This window comes from Nicotiana sylvestris, chromosome 4 (genome assembly GCF_000393655.2).
Source record: "Nicotiana sylvestris chromosome 4, ASM39365v2, whole genome shotgun sequence".
NCBI lineage: Eukaryota > Viridiplantae > Streptophyta > Magnoliopsida > Solanales > Solanaceae > Nicotiana > Nicotiana sylvestris.
In genome coordinates this window covers 141,785,249-141,798,880 of record NC_091060.1, presented here as the reverse complement: position 1 = coordinate 141,798,880, position 13,632 = coordinate 141,785,249, and positions in this window count along the sequence as shown.

Below are 13,632 nucleotides of genomic sequence, written 5' to 3'. Positions count from 1 at the left end.
GAATTATTATGACCAGATTTGAAGCTTCGAACGAATTCGCGAGGCAAAGGCTTGTTGGAATTTTGAATTGGTTGCAAAGCGAGGTAAGTGGTTGGTCTAACCTTAGCTTGAGGGATTAAGAGTTGTGTCGTATTTGCTAATTGCTTCATGTTGAGTACGACGTATAGGCATGGTGACAAGTATCTATACGTTGGTGTCGAGCATGACCGTGAGTCTTAAATTGTTATTTGTTGTGTTCTTGAATGATTCTACGGATGCTTTAATTGATGATTCTCGATATTGGGCAAGGAGTTAGTTTATTTTCATGGAATTTATTTATGACTGAGTATTGGTATTAATTGAGTTGAGTAGAAGTTGTGTTAAGATTGGTTATAGTTGATTCTCCCTTGCCGGGATGTTTGTTTTGATAGTATTGTTCCCTTGCCGGGATGTTTGTTTGGTATTATTGTTCCCTTGCCGGGATGTTTGTTTGATATTGTCTCCCTTGCCGGGATGTTATTATTTTGATGTTGTTTCCCTTGCCGGGATTTGGATTGTTGTACCATTGTTCCCTTACCGGAATTTTATTGTGATTTCATTTATTCCCTTGCCCTTATTTCTTGTGATTGTTGTTTGGGTGAGGAAGAGTGTTAAAGCACGAAGGGTGATGCCGTGTATGATTTTGTGAGGAAGAGTGTAAAGCACGAAGGGTGATGCCGTGTTGCATGATGTACAATTCCGTACCGATTATATTGATTTTATGGTGAGAAAGAGTGTAAAGCACGAAGGGTGATGTCGTGCAGTTTATATTGATTCTTATGGTGAGGACGAGAGTAAAAGCACGAAGGGTGATATCGTGCACTTGTCCTTGATTTTTCCTGATTCTAATTGAGTTATGTTGTCATGTACGTTTTTACTGATTTTCCGTTATTACTTGATTTTATTTCGATGTTATAGATTTCGTTACCCTATTTGCCTTGTGTTTGTTGCTTGGGTGAGGAAGAGTGTAAAGCACGAAGGTTGATTTTCCGTTATTACTTGATTTTATTTCGATGTTATAGATTCCCTTACCCTATTTGCCTTGTGTTTGTTGCTTGGGTGAGGAAGAGTGTAAAGCACGAAGGGTGATGCCGTGTATTATTTTGGTGAGAGAGTGTTAAAGCACGAAGGGTGATGCCGTATATTATTTTGGTGAGAGAGTGTTAAAGCACGAAGGGTGATGCCGTGCACTTTCTGTTGCTATGTTTACTTGTTATTAACAATTCAAGTGTATTAACTGTTTAGATCCCTTTACTGTTGTGATCCTTTGTGTTGCTGTGACGACCCGGCCGTCGTCTCATGAGTTACCGCTCCATTTCCCCCATTTCAGCTTCTTTACGCTTCGTTATTCGTGTTTTATGGGATCGAGATGATTAGTTCGAGTTCGGAGAGGATTTGGTAAGAAATAAGATACTTAGTCTCTTTTAAGAAGGCTTAAGTTGGAAAAGTCAACTGGATGTTGACATATGTGTTAGAGGGTTCAGATGTGAGTTCCGATGGTTCGGTTAGCTTCGGGAGGTGATTTGTGACTTAGAAGAGTGATCGGAAGTGGTTTTGGAGGTACGGTGTAGAATTAGGCTTGAATTGGCGAAGTTAGTATTTTGGCGAATTCCGGTTGATAGGTGAGATTTTGATCCGAGGGTTGGAATGGAATTCCGAGAGTTTCTGTAGCTTCGTTATGTCATTTTGGACTTGTCTGCAAAATTTGAGGTCATTCGGACGTGGTTTGGTTGGGTTTTTGATCAAAAATGGAATTTGGAAGTTCTTGAGATTCATAGGCTTGAATTCGATGTGATTTGATGATTTTGGTGTTAGTCGAGGTGTTTTGATGATTGGATCGAGGTTGAATAATGTTTAGGATGCATTGGTGCTTTTGGTTGAGGTCCCGGGGGCCTCGGGAGTGTTTCGGGTGAGTTTTGAGCAAGTACGGACACCCCGGAACTTAGAAAAATGGAGGGAGCAGCAGTTTTGGCGCGGACCGCGCTCCTTTTCGCACTGGGCGCGCTGGCCTAGTGCTGGCCACGTCAAAGTGGTCGCGGCCGCGGTCGTGAAGACTGCAGGTTGCTGGTCCTACTTCAGAAGCTCATATCTTTTTATCCACAAGGTCTTTTGAGGTAATTCAAAAACAAATTTGTAGCCCTTCGTGTCTAGTTTCCAGAAAAATAAAGATATCGCAATTTGGACATTTGTAGAGAAAGTTATGGCCAAAATACTAAAGCATGTCCCTATAGAGCAAGATCTGCGCGACCGCGGTCGTTTGTGCGCGGACCCCGCTGGTTTTGCGCTGACCGCGGTCATTTTTGTGCGGTCAGCGGTGTCGGAATCCGAGGGGTACTCTATAAATATGAGGTTTTGGGTTTTATTTGATATTTTGACCTAGAGAGCTCGAATTTTGGCGATTTTTCGAAGGTTTTTCAAGAAATTGGTCGGGGTAAGTGATTCTAACTCAGATTTGGTTAGAGTACATGAATCTATCACTGAATTCATCATTTAATTCGTGATTTGAGATGGAATTTGGGAAGAAAATTGTGGAACCTTTCAAAAATGTAAAATGATTATTTGAAGGACCAAATGGTATTGGAATTAGATAATTTTGGTATGGTTAGACTCGTGAGGGTATGAGGATTCTGAAAATGTAAATTTTACCCGATTCTGAGACGTGGGCCCGGGGCTCAGGTTTTGCTAATTTCGAGTTTTTTGATATTTTTCGAATGTTTTCGCTTGGGCTTTGTTCCCTTAGCATATTGTGACGTATTCGTTCTGATTTTGGATAGATTCGACGTGCGTAGAGGCCAATTCGAGGGGTAAAGGCATCGCGAGCTAGGGAATTAGCCAGTTCGAGGTGAGTAATGGTTGTAAATGATGTCCTGAGGGTTTGAAACCCCGGATTGCACATCGTAGTGCTATATTGAGGCAAGATACGCACTGGATGATGATTGTGGGGTCTTTCACTACTGGGGATTGTGACTTGGTCCATCCCGATTGATGATTTTACTGAATATTTGACTGAAATTCATTTGTTATCATCATGATTTGGGCTGATTGCCATATTTGGGCTTCGTGCCAACTATTTGAACCCTTCGGGGATTTTTATCATTGTTTCCTCACTGTTTTGACTTATTACTTGAACTCAGTCCTGTTTATATCTACTGTTTTACAAACTCAACCACTTTTACTCAGATTTGAAACTTAAATGATATTTCTAAATGATGTTTTGGCTGAGAACTACTATTTTACTAATGTCCGAGGGGCTTGTGATGATTTTCGGACTGAGTGAGGCCGAGGGCCATATGTGAGGATATGGTGAGTGATATGAGGCCGAGGGCTTGAGATACTTTATATGCCACGAGGTGGCTTGAGTGATGTGAGGATATGCTGAGTGATGATGCCACGAGGTGGCTTGATATAGCACTTGGGCCACAAGGGGCCCCTCCGGAGTCTGCACACCCACAGTGAGCGCGGGTACCCATGTGATTTGAAACAGTGGTAACAATGACACTGTATGATGCAATTTGGTCAGGTAACAATGGTTGACCATTATGCTGAGTGATTGATACTATGCCTGAGGGGCTAACATGAGTAATTGTGAGGTTACAGTGGTAACAATGACACTGTATGATGCAATTTGGTCATGTAACAATGACTGACCAGGAATAACACCGTGCGGTCAGGTAACAATAGCTGACCAGGAACTAATTTGTGCCCGATAGGCTGGTACTATTCTATATGATTGCCCTAGGGGCGAGGTTTATGTGTTCATTTTGCATACTTACTTGTCTTTTACTTGTTTAACTGTGGTATTTGTGCCCGAGGGGCGGATTTCTGTGCATAGCGGCACTAATTGTTTTGAAATTATTTCACAACTATTGAAAAGATCATTTTCAAAAGAGGTTTAGAATCGAGCCAAGGTATTTTCTAAGAATTCATAGTTTCACTGATTTTTCTCAAGGAGTTTTACACTGCTTCTATATAGCATGTTGGTTGCTTTACGTGATTTCATGCTGCTCAGTTATTATTTACCTTTATTACTCATTGAGTTGGAGTACTCACTTTACTCTCTGCACCTTATGTGCAGTTGCAGGTATTTATTCACCTGGTAGCGGGTATTGGCTGTGTGGAGGCAGAGTTGTAGAGGTTTTAGCGAGGTGACTGTCGGCGTTCGCAGCACCACTGTCTTTCTATGTTATTCATTATTCTTGTTCAGTGTATTCTAGACTGTAAAGTGGAAATTTCATTCTTATAGATGCTCGTGACTTGTGACACCCCGGTTTGGGCTGTGTCGGGATGGTTCTTGCTGTTGTCAACGTTAAAATTTCTGCAATTTATGAGTATCATATTACATGTTATTATTGTTTATAATGATTAACTATTTAAAAGAGGTGTTCCATTTTGGTCTAGTTGGCCTTGTCTTCATGAGAGGCGCCATTACGACCGGGTTCGGGGATCGGGTTGTGACAAGTTGGTATCAGAGCCTAAGTTACTTAGGTCTTACAAGTCATGAGCAGGTTTAGTAGAGTCTCGCGGATCGGTACGGAGACGTCTGTATTTATCCTCGAGAGGCTGCAGAACCTTTAGGAAAAATTTCATATTCTTGAAACTCTTATCGTGCGTCCTTGATTCAGCTTGAAAAGTAACTCTTGAAATTCCTTCCACGTGTTCGTATGCGCGTATGAACGCTCAGTATCAGATGTGCATCAACGGCTTGTGATTCCCCGATCGAGGGGCGAGATGTGATCTCTATGAGTTGATGTTGGGCCGGTCTGGAGGACTTGAGGTCGGATCTTTGCCTATGGCTTGAGCACCGAGGTGTTGATTGTGTGAGCAAGTGTTTTGAACTTATATGTTCGGTATTGCCCCTATTGGTTTGAATGACGGCTGGATAGCTACGTGATGAGTATGTCAGTACTGCGAGATGTATCTATGTGACTCGGAAGTGGCGAGGAAGGTCTGCTAGATGATAGATGAACCATTAAGTGTTTTATTTCCATTGTAATTGGATGTGTAGCCCCGAGTTATAGGCACGTGAATAATCTTTTCATGTCTCCTATCTGGAGTGAAGTAAATTTCATGTTACGGTATGAGTTTAGACTCAGGAAGATTAAGTGACTGTGTAATGTGTATGGCAGTGGAAGGTATACAAAATGTTAATTGGAGGCAAAACAGGTGGGTTATCTCCTGCAGAGTGTTCTAAGGTGGTGTGATCCTTATGTTGTCTATTAGAAGATCTCATTTACAAGTGAAGAATATGCGTTGAAATCTAAATTGTGCTGCCTAGAGAGTGGGCTTAACTGTTGTGTGAGTGAATACAAGAATTGCAGAAGAGTTAAAAATTCCAGATGATTTGTGTTTCCACAAGCTTATGAAGGAGTGAGTTCAATCTCACTATGGTATTACAGCAACAATAGAGTATGTGCGTTATGATTTATTGAGTGCGTTTTGTTATATGGCTTTGATCCAAGTTGGGGAGTTTGTTATTAATTAAGTTGATTGCACGGTTAAGAGCTATATTGTTCCAGTCTGCCACAGAGATGCCTCGGTATTATTCGATCCCGGTTCCACCTATTCTTGTGTGTCCTCATATTTTGCTCATTATTTGGGTACGCCCCGTGAGTTTCTTGCTTTACCTGTTCATGTATCTACCCCAGTGGGCGATACTATTGTGGTAGACCGTGTGTACCGGTCATGTGTGGTGACTATTGGGGGTCTGGAGTCCCGAGTGGATCTATTGCTATTGAGCGTGGTGGATTTTGATGTCATTTTAGGCATGGATTGGCTATCTCCGTATCGTGCTATTCTAGATTGTCATGCTAAGACAGTCACTTTGGCTATGCCGGGTGTACCGCGGATTGAGTGGCGTGGTGTGACTGATTATATCCCTAGTAGTGTGATCTCATTCTTGAAGGCCCAGCGTATGGTTGGGAAGGGTTGCCTTTCATATCTAGCATTTGTGAGGGATGTTGGAGCTGAGACTCCTAGTATTGATTCTGTCCCAGTTGTGAGGGATTTTCCCGATGTTTTTCTTGCAGACCTGTCGGGCATGCCACCGGACAGGGATATTGATTTTGGTATTGACCTGGTGTCGGGCACTCAGCCCATTTCTATTCCGCCATATCGTATGGCACCAGCAGAGTTGAAGGAATTGAAAGAACAGCTTCAGGAACTCCTAGATAAGGGGTTCATTCGACCTAGTGTGTCCCCTTGGGGTGCACCGGTTTTGTTTGTGAAGAAGAAGGATGGCACGATGAGAATGTGCATTGATTATAGGCAATTGAACAAAGTAACAATTAAGAACAAGTATCCTTTACCTCGCATTGATGATTTATTTGATCAGCTTCAGGGAGCGAGGGTGTTCTCCAAGATTGATCTCCGTTCGGGTTATCACCAGTTGAAGATCAGGGATTCCAATATTCTTAAGACTGCTTTCAGGACCAGATATGGTCATTATGAGTTTCTTTTTATGTCCTTCAGGCTAACCAATGCCCCAGTAGCATTCATGCATTTGATGAACAGTGTATTTCGGCCTTATCTAGATTCGTTCGTTATTGTATTCATTGATGATATCCTGGTGTACTCGCGTAGTCAGGAGGAGCACGCGGAGCATTTGAGAGTTGTGGTACAGAGACTGAGGAAGGAGAAACTTTATGCAAAATTCTCCAAGTGTGAGTTTTGGCTCAGTTCAGTGGCTTTCTTGGGGCACGTGGTGTCCAGCGAGGGTATACAAGTTGATCCGAAGAAGATAGAGGTGGTCCAGAGTTTGCTTAGACCGTCCTCATCCATAGAGATTCGTAACTTTCTTGGGTTAGCAGGCTATTATCGCCGGTTTGTTCAGGGATTTTCCTCCATTGCATCGCCCTTGACCAAGTTAACTCAAAAGGGTGCTCCATTCGTATGGTCGGACGAGTGTAAGGAGAGCTTTCAGAAGCTCAAGATAGCCTTGACCACAGCTCCAGTGCTGGTTTTACCATCAGCTTCAGGTTCATATACTGTGTATTGTGATGCTTCAAAAGTTGGGATTGGTTGTGTGTTGATGCTGGAGGGTAGAGTTATTGCTTATTCTTCTTGGCAGTTGAAGCCCCATGGGAAGAACTACCCCGTTCATGATTTGGAGTTGGCTGCCATAGTTCACACATTGAATATTTGGAGGCATTACTTGTATGGCATATCTTGTGAGCTGTTCACTGATCATCGTAGTCTTCAGCATTTGTTCAAGCAAAAAGATCTTAATTTGAGGCAGCGGAGATGGTTGGAGTTGCTTAAGGATTATGATATCACTATATTGTACCATCCGGGAAAGGCCAATGTGGTGGCCGATGCTTTGAGCCGAAAGGCAGTGAGTATGGGGAGTTTGGCATATATTCCAGTTGGGGAGAGACCTCTTGCAATTGATGTTCAGGCCTTGGCCAATCGGTTCGTGAGGTTGGATATTTCGGAGCCCAGTCGGGTGTTGGCTTGTGTGGTTTCTCAGTCTTCTTTATATGATCGCATCAGAGAGTGCCAGTATGATGATCCGCATTTGCTTGTCCTTAGGGACAGAGTCCAGCATGATGATGCCATAGATGTGACCGTCGGTGATGATGGTGTGTTGAGGATGTAGGGCCGGATTTGTGTGCCCAATGTGGATGGGCTTAGAGAGCTGATTCTGGAAGAGGCCCATATCTCGCGGTATTCCATTCATCCGGGTGCCACGAAGATGTATCAGGATTTGAGGTAGCACTATTGGTGGAGAAGAATGAAGAAAGATATTGTGGGATTTGTAGCTCGGTGTCTCAACTGTCAGCAGGTGAAGTATGAGCATCAGAGACCGGGTGGCTTGTTTCAGCAGATGGTTATTCCCGAGTGGAAGTGGGAGCGAATCACTATGGACTTTGTGGTTGGACTTCCTCGGACTTTGAAGAAGTTCGATGCTATTTGGGTGATTGTGGATCGGCTGACCAAGTCTGCGCACTTCATTCCTGTGTGTACTACATATTCTTTAGAGCGGTTGGCAGGGATTTATATCTGGGAGATGGTTCGTTGCATGGCGTTCCTGTCTCTATCATCTCAGATAGAGGTACTCAGTTTACTTTGCAGTTTTGGAGAGCCGTGCAGAGAGAGTTGGGTACTCAGGTATAGTTGAGCACAGCGTTTTACCCTCAGACGGACGGACAGTCCGAGCGTACTATTCAAATATTGGAGGACATGTTGCGTGCTTGTGTTATGGACTTTGGAGGTTCATGGGATAAGTTTCTACCACTTGCAGAGTTTGCTTACAACAACAGCTACCAATCGAGTATTCAGATGGCTCCATATGAGGCGTTGTACGGGAGGCGGTGTAGATCTCTGGTTGGTTGGTTCGAGCCCGACGAGGCTAGACTATTGGGGACAGATTTGGTTCAGGATGCCTTAGAGAAGGTGAAGGTGATTCAGGAGAGGCTTCCTACAGCGCAGTCACGTCAGAAGAGTTATGCGGACCGGAAGGTTCGAGATGTGTCTTACATGGTTGGTGAGAAGGTCCTGCTGAAGGTTTCGCCCATGAAGGGTGTTATGAGATTTGGGAAGAAAGGCAAGTTGAGTCCTCGGTTCATTGGGCCTTTTGAGGTGTTTCGGAGGATTGGGGAGGTGGCTTATGAGCTTGCTTTACCACCCAGCCTGTCGAGTGTGCATCCGGTATTTCATGTTTCTATGCTCCGGAAGTATATTGGGGATCCGTCTCATGTTTTGGACTTCAGCACGGTTCAGTTGGATAACGATTTGACCTTTGATATGGAGCCAGTAGCTATTTTGGGTCGCCAGGTTTGGAAGTTGAGATCAAAGGATATAGCTTCAGTGAAGGTGCAGTGGAGAGGTCGGCCCGTAGAGGAGGCTACCTGGGAGACCGAGCGGGAGATACGGAGCAGATATCCTCATCTGTTTGAGGCTTCAAGTATGTTTCTTGACTCGTTCGAGGACGAACGTTTGTTTAAGTTGGGGAGGATGTGACGACCCGGCCAGTCGTCTCATGAGTTACCGCTCTATTTCCCCCATTTCATCTTCTTTATGCTTCGTTATCCGTGTTTTATGGGATCGAGATGATTCGAGTTCGGGGAGGATTTGGTAAGAAATGAGACACTTAGTCTCTTTTAAGAAGGCTTAAGTTGGAAAAGTCAACTAGATGTTGACTTATGTGTTAGAGGGTTCGGATGTGAGTTCTGATGGTTCGGTTAGCTTCGGGAGGTGATTTGTGACTTAGGAGAGTGATCGAAAGTAATTTTGGAGGTATGGTGTAGAATTAGGCTTGAATTGGCGAAGTTAGTATTTTGGCGAATTCCGGTTGATAGGTGAGATTTTGATCCGAGGGTCGGAATGGAATTCCGAGAGTTTCTGTAGCTTCGTTATGTCATTTTGGACTTGTCTGAAAAATTTGAGGTCATTCGGATGTGGTTTGGTTGGGTTTTTGATCGAAAATGGAATTTGGAAGTTCTTGAGATTCATAGGCTTGAATTCAATATGATTTGATGATTTTGGTGTTAGTCGAGGTGTTTTGATGATTGGAACGAGGTTGAATAATGTTTAGGATGCGCTGGTGCTTTTGGTTGAGGTCCCGGGGGCCTCGGGTGAGTTTTGAGCGAGTACGGACACCCCGGAACTTAGAAAAATAGAGGGAGCAGCAGTTTTGGCGCGGACCGTGCTCCTTTTCGCGCTGGGCGCGCTGGCCTAGTGCTGGCCGCGTCAAAGTGGCCGCGGCCGCGGTCGTGAAGACTGCAGGTTGCTGGTCCTACTTCGGAAGCTCATATCTTTTTATTCACAAGGAATTTTGAAGTGATTCAAAAACAAATCTTGTAGCCCTTCGTGTCTAGTTTCCAGAATGATAAAGATATCACAATTTGGACATCTGTAGCGAAAGTTATGGCCAAAATACTAAAGCATGTCCCTGCAGAGCAAGACCTGCGCGGCCGCGGTCGTTTGTGCGCGGACCCCGCTGGTTTTACGCGGACCGCAGTCATTTTTGTGCGGTCAGCGGTGTCGGAATCCGAGGGGTACTCTATAAATACGAGGTTTTGGGTTTTATTTGATATTTTGACCTAGAGAGCTCGAATTTTGGCGATTTTTCAAAGATTTTTCAAGAAATTGGTCGGGGTAAGTGATTCTAACTCAGATTTGGTTAGAGTACATGAATCTATCACTGAATTCATCATTTAATTCGTGATTTGAGATGGAATTTGGGAAGAAAATTGTGGAACCTTTCAAAAATGTAAAATGATGATTTGAAGGACCAAATGGTATCAGAATTGGATAATTTTGGTATGGTTAGACTCGTGAGGGTATGAGGATTCTGAAAATGTAAATTTTACCCGATTCCGAGACGTGGGCCCGGGGCTCGGGTTTTGCTAATTTCGAGTTTTTTGATATTTTTCGAATGTTTTCGCTTGGGCTTTGTTCCCTTAGCATATTGTGACGTATTCGTTCTGATTTTGGATAGATTCGACGTGCGTGGAGGCCAATTCGAGGGGCAAAGGCGTCGCGAGCTAGGGAATTAGCCAGTTCGAGGTGAGTAGTGGTTGTAAATGATGTCCTGAGGGTTTGAAACCCCGGATTGAACATCGTAGTGCTATATTGAGGCAAGATACGCGCTGGATGATGAGCGTGGGGTCTTTCACTACTGGGGATTGTGACTTGGTCCATCCCGATTGATGATTTTACTGAATATTTGACTAATATTCATTTGTTATCATCATGATTTGGGCTGATTGCCAAATTTGGGCTTCGTGCCAACTATTTGAACCATTCGGGGATTTTTATCATTATTTCCTCACTGTTTTGACTTATTACTTGAACTCATTCCTGTTTATATCTATTGTTTTACAAACTCAGCCACTTTTACTCAGATTTGAAACTTAAATGTTATTTCTAAATGATATTTTAGTTGAGAACTACTGTTTTACTAATGCCCGAGGGGCTTGTGATGATTTTCGGACTGAGTGAGGCCGAGGGCCATATGTGAGGATATGCTGGGTGATATGAGGCCGAGGGCTTGAGATACTTTATATGCCACGAGGTGGCTTGAGTGATGTGAGGATATGCTGAGTGATGATGCCACGAGGTGGCTTGATATAGCGCTTGGGCCGTAAGGGGCCCCTCCGGAGTCTGCACACCCACAGTGAGCGCGGGTACCCATGTGATTTGAAACAGTGGTAACAATGACACTGTATGATGCAATTTGGTCAGGTAACAATGGTTGACCATTATGCTGAGTGATTGATTGCCCGAGGGGCAAATATGAGTAATTGTGAGGTTACAGTGGTAACAATGACACTGTATGATGCAATTTGGTCAGGTAACAATGACTGACCAGGAATAACACCGTGCGGTCAGGTAACAATAGCTGACCAGGAACTAATTTGTGCCCGAAAGGCTGGTACTATTCTATATGATTACCCGAGGGGCGAGGTTTATGTGTTCATTTTGCATACTTACTTGTCTTTTACTTGTTTAACTGTAGTATTTGTGCCCGAGGGGCGGATTCTGTGCATAGTGGCACTAATTGTTTTGAAATTATTTCACAACTATTGAAAAGATCATTTTCAAAAGAGGTTTAGAACCGAGCCAAGGTATTTTCTAAGAATTCACAGTTTCACTGATTTTTCTCAAGGAGTTTTACACTGCTTCTATATAGCATGTTGGTTACTTTACGTGATTTCATGCTGCTCAGTTATTATTTACCTTTATTACTCACTGAGTTGGAGTACTCACTTTAGTCTCTGCACCTCGCGTGCAGTTGCAGGTATTTATTCACCCGGTAGCGGGTATTGGCTGTGTGGAGGCAGAGTTGTAGAGGTTTTAGGGAGGTGACTGTCGGCGTTCCTAGCACCACTGTCTTTCTATGTTATTCATTATTCTTGTTCAGTGTATTCTAGACTGTAAAGTGGAAATTTCATTCTTATAGATGCTCGTGACTTGTGACACCCCGATTTGGGCTGTGTCGGGATGGTTCCTACTGTTGTCAACGTTAAAATTTTTGCAATTTATGAGTATCATATTACATGTTATTACTGTTTATGATGATTAACTGTTTAAAAGAGGTGTTCCATTTTGGTCTGGATGGCCTTGTCTTCACGAGAGGCGCCATCACGACCGGGTTCGAGGATCGGGTCGTGACAGTTGGAATCCATAGTGTTTACAATACCTCGCCTTATTTTTTTTAATATGTTCAATACTTCAAATTTCAAGAATTGTTACATTTTTAACTCAATTGGTTTCTCAACTAAAGTTTCCTTAAACCGTTTGAGGTTGTACTTTACTTAAAAAGGAATTTCTACTATGTTTTGATTTATTAATTTCTCGTATTAAAGGTAATGATTCCTTCGATATTGTACTTTAATTGAAAATGGTATTTTCTTTATCAAATGATTTCTAAAAATAACTTCATCTTTTCTTGTTGATTTCCTAATTGGGTTGGAAGTTGTACTCTACTTTATGTTAAGTGAATGAGGCTCCTTGAACATTCTTAATTGTATTGGGTTATGGAACCTATGAGCTGAGTAACATGAGAATATTGTTGTGCAATGTGAGACAGAAATATGTGGGCACAATGTGCTGGGGAAAATATTATGGTTTTATTTAATGGCACGTGAGTTGTCCGTACGGTTGTGACATAAATATGGGCACGAGGTGCCGTGAAAATATGAAAGTGGGTTGAGACCTATATTATTTATGATTATGAAATGAGGTGTCACAAGGTGACCTTTACTCGAAAGAATTATATTCGAAAGATGCTTATCTGAAAGATATTTATTTGAAGGAAATATATTCGAAATATACTTATTGAAAAGCATATTATCTTAGAGATTATTACTTGAAGGATTTATAGGCGAAATATTTATATTTGAAGGACTTGATTAATTGATTGCACTTGTTTTTTTTTATTTGTTGAGAAATATTTATGGTGTTCTTGTTGCCTGCTATTTATATCACTGGTTGATCATTGTTGTCATAATTGTTATCTGCTTCTTATTATTTTTGATACGCTATATTGCACAGGTTTATTTGGTAGTTTGGTCCTAGCCTCGTCACTACTTCGCCGAGGTTAGGCTAGGCACTTACCAGCACATGGGGTCGGTTGTGCTGATACTACACTTCTGTACATTTTTGTGTACAGGCCCAGGTATTTGATCGATAATAGCTATCCGTTGCGGTGGAGACTCAAGGTAAACTTGTTGCAACGTTCGCAGTCCTCAGAGTCACCTTCAATTGTACTTATTTCCATTTGTTCCCTTTGTTTCAGAATAGTGATGTATTTATTTTGTATAACTACTCTTAGAAAGGCTTGTGACTTGTATCACCGGTTTTGGGAATTATAAATTATTAAGAGTTATTAAATTTAAAGTTGGCAAATATCAATGTTATTTTAGTTAATGTCAGACTTACCTAGTTTAGAGACTAGGTGTCATCACGACTCCTTTGGAGGATTTTTGGGTCGTGACAGGTACCGCTTCTGCAGTGGACTACCCGCATCTGCGGTTCCTGAAGAGATGGCCAAATTCTGCTTCTGCGGTCTCCAACTCACAGATGCAGTTTTGCTTCTGCGAAAAATCTCCCACATCTGCAAAACCTGCTGACCTCCCTCAATTTCGCTTATGCGACCTGTTAGCCGCTTCT